Here is a 3,799-nt window from a genome sequence, read left to right on the forward strand (position 1 = left end):
GAATGTCAATTCACTCGTACTGTACGGGCTTATTTTAGCCGAAATTGCTAAACATAGTACGGTATGTGGTTGCATAGCGTCCGCTTTTGTTTTGAAGGCTAAACGTCCAAACCGGAACTCTTATTATTTGGTCATTGAACGGTGCTTTCGCGGTCTCTCTCTTTCAAGATTCAAGATATTGTCACTCCGTTTTGTACAATTATGCACGTGTGAAATTATTATGCAGGGGGCTCCATTACAAGACATAGGTAGGTACAAAGTCACAACAATTATTATGATTATTTTCAGTCTCTTTCGCTATGAACGGTCCTGGGCGGAAACAGGCAACAGCAGCTGGAAACAGGGAGGGAGGGTGTCATGGAAGCGCCCACGGTCTCATCAGGAAACTCGTGAATACATTGTTGAGATCACTAAACTAACTATAGTGACCAAGTGAGTATCTCACAAGGTGATGTAATAGAGACGAGCATAGCACAGTAGGATCTGTCTGTGAGTGATGGTTATTCTCCTGTTCCACTCACTGTGACGTGGAACCCTGGATCTGTCTGTGAGTGATGGTTATTCTCCTGTTCCACTCACTGTGACGTGGAACCCTGGATCTGAGCTTCAGATGAAACCGCTCAATCAACTACATCTCTCGTCTCACATACTATTTACGTAACAACAGCATGGCCTGGCATGAGAGAAAGTTATGACGTTACTTATGACTGTTTTGTGTAGTCTTTCTGATTTATAACTTGTAGTGCAAAAGTTTTATGACAAATGGTGACTTTCCTGACATGACATGACTTGCAAAGTTATCTTTTAAATTGACAAACGTGTACCTCGTGGCACAATTCTAAATGATTGTCTCACTATTCACCACATTCATATTTTTTATCTGATCTGATTGTTATTCTATGGCTCAATCTCTGCTCAGCAGCTGTTCTTGTTTACATGTTCATGCTCAATCCCGCTTTGGTGTTTTGTTTCAGCCATGCTGGGCCTGATGTATGTTTACTGGACTCACCTCAACATGTTCCAGACTCTGAAGTACCTGGCCACCATCGGCAGTCTAACTTTCCTCGCCGGGAACCGTATGCTGGCCCAGAAAGCAGTCAAGAGGTACGCCTCCTGATGGCGCATGGCCACACAGGCCAACACATGGTTTCTAGAGAGCCCTTGATACCAGGAAGAAAGGCTGGTGGCCACTTCCAGATGGAGAAGGCCCCTGGTCCCCCTGAGGCCTCGCTGTAGTTCTTAAAGGGCCTATTCTGCACCGCTAGCTCCTCAGTAGGTTCCCCAGAGGCCGACGGCAACGCCAGGCTCTCTGCTAGTGGAGTGTAGCCTTCATCTGTAGAGGGCGCAGGCCTACTGGGACCAGCAGAGAAGTGCTTCCCAGGCAATGTTACCCAGGTTATGATCTGAGTGGGCAATTTCTTCAAGCCATCAACAATATGCAGAGCCCTCAAAAGGCTAGAGTGACAATTGTGCGCCCTGTATCGCTGGCTGAAGATGTCAGCCTGTAATTGCTCACCTTTACCCCAGATTAACCAATGACTCCTGTCATTTTTGCCATAGCCCATTTAACCATATTTTTTAGTAGATTGCAATTAATGGTCAGAAATGTCATTTTCATGTCCCAGCTAGTTTCCATTCTTCTTGTAGTTGGTGCCTCTTTTTAACCCCTCTCTCAACACCCTGCTGTAAATGTCTCTTTACTCCTCTTTCAGGATTGCCGCAGAGCAAAGTAGTAGGTTGGCAAAGTATAGGAGCCTACGATAAAGGCCTCATTTGTAACAAATGGTCGGGCTTCAAGGCTGAAGTAAGGGCATCCTCATGGACTGCATCCCAGTGCATCTCCATATGGCCGGCAGCGTGCATGGCTGTGTGGTGCTCACTCATTCTAGTGCCGAGTGTTCACGTGTATTTGACCTTTGACCTCCCCTGGTTTGCCTCTCACTCATCCCACCATGACCATTACCATCACGGCCGTGCCAGCACATTATTAATCCCTCCATTGTAGGCTTAGTGCCCATGGTTTTGGTTGTACCACACTGTTTAATTATGTTTTGTGTTCATGAGCCAAGATGTGCATTGTCCAGTGCTTAGACATTCACCTAGCCTGGTATCCTCCAGACCCATATGAATCGCAGCTGTCACACTCTTCATCTGGGCCTGGACCTACGCCCATCCACTGCGTTTATTCAGGACACATACTGTCTGGGACACCTGATTGGCTGGTCGACGTAGGCAGTGGGACCTTATTACATGTAAATAATTAATCTAACATTACGGATAATAATGCGATAACGCATTGCCGAGTGCTGCTAGCTAGGCTAGCTAGCTGTTAGCATGTTAGTTATGTGGCAGTAAAACGCCACTGAATGACCAGTTTAATATAACTGTCAACCAGTTCGAGTGACGCTCTTACCATAAAGCCCACCAGCTTTGATATATGTTGGCTATTTGTTGATATTTATAACAATATTGTGGCTCTAAAGTAAAAATGTTATCAATGCGGGCAGACTGTCATGGCGGCTGTTTCCGGTCTTCCAGCTCTGGACCAGAAAATAGTTTAACAAAGTGAGAACAGACACACAACACTGCTGTCATTGGGCTGCAGTGGAATAATCGTTGGAACAAAGTATTCGCTTCAGGTCTTATCCATTTAAGTTCTTTGGCGCAGAATTGTCGAAGTAGTTCGATGATTGACACAGATACCAATCAGTTTGGGCTGAAAAATACGTGGCGGATAGCAAAGCGTCCAGACCCTAATGAAGGATTCATTTGGGCTGGTTACCAGGCTAACATTCACCATGAGAATCTCTGTGTTCTTGGCAAGTGACGTCTTTGTTGTGGAAGGCTGTACACAGTAATGCATGAGTCAGCCCTTGTCATCAGATGTTAAGTATGTGTGATGGTGATAGAAAATAAAATGTCTTATTCTCTCCTGTTGAAGTAACTCAAAGTATATTCTCTCTCTCTCTTACAGAATTGCAAGCAAATGAGGACAAGAAAATTAAAGAAGACACGGAGGAAGGTCTTACATTTTTTTCTTTTTTGTTTCCAAGGAGTCATTGAGGATCACATCAGACCGTTGAACATGGCATGGTATTTCATGAATCCAATTGACAATTTAAAAATGCAGTTTGTCCTTTTTTGCCACTCAAAAGAAAACGCTCACTGACAGATACTCCTACTGAGGGCTGTAAAGCGAACGATCGTTGCACTTCATTTTCCTGTGATGTTTGTTTTCTGACTGTCCGACATGCTAATGTTTTATCAGTGAGCTAGGATCATTATTTGTGCTTTTTCTTGATGGAATTTGAGTTGATTTGTGTTTTTTGTACATTCCTCTTTCCTGTTGCTCAACACCCGTCTCATCCTGTAATGACGTTTAGCCATGCGTGTTTGCACTGAGGCTAAACCATCAACAGTAGCACTGACACATTCATCATTACTAACCATGCCCGTGTGTTTGCCTGTTCAGTGCATCACATATGGAGGATGAGAGGTGTTCTCCTCTCTGTTAAGAAGAGTTGATTTCCCCAAGAAAAAAAGTTTAAATAAGTTATCGGCAATTCTTCCAAAGGAGATCTTTTTGTAATGAAATGAGGAAATAAAGAAATTAAGATGATTTGAGTTTCTTCACGTTTTCTTTAGTAAGATGAGGAAACCACTGAGCAAATTTTGAAGAGACAGTCAAGCACTTAAGTATTCCTTTTCAATCAATAGACAGTGGAAAGCGGAAGTTTGGGAGATGCAGGAGTTCTAGTAGAATCTGATCCTAGACCAGCAGGAGTGCATCAGGTCTCGA

At 43.8% G+C, this 3,799-nt stretch overlaps 1 long non-coding RNA gene across 1 annotated transcript; it reads left to right on the top strand.

Moving 5' to 3' along the window:
• The first annotated feature begins 337 nt into the window (after window positions 1–337).
• On the top strand, window positions 338–3,573 carry LOC310771201. Its single transcript, XR_014552396.1, has 3 exons — window positions 338–432; window positions 975–1,104; window positions 2,975–3,573. It is a non-coding gene; the product is annotated as an uncharacterized lncRNA (long non-coding RNA).
• The last annotated feature ends 226 nt before the right edge of the window (window positions 3,574–3,799 follow it).

Source organism: Poromitra crassiceps (assembly GCF_964638095.1).
Source record: "Poromitra crassiceps genome assembly, contig: HAP1_SCAFFOLD_423, whole genome shotgun sequence".
Taxonomy (NCBI): domain Eukaryota; kingdom Metazoa; phylum Chordata; class Actinopteri; order Beryciformes; family Melamphaidae; genus Poromitra; species Poromitra crassiceps.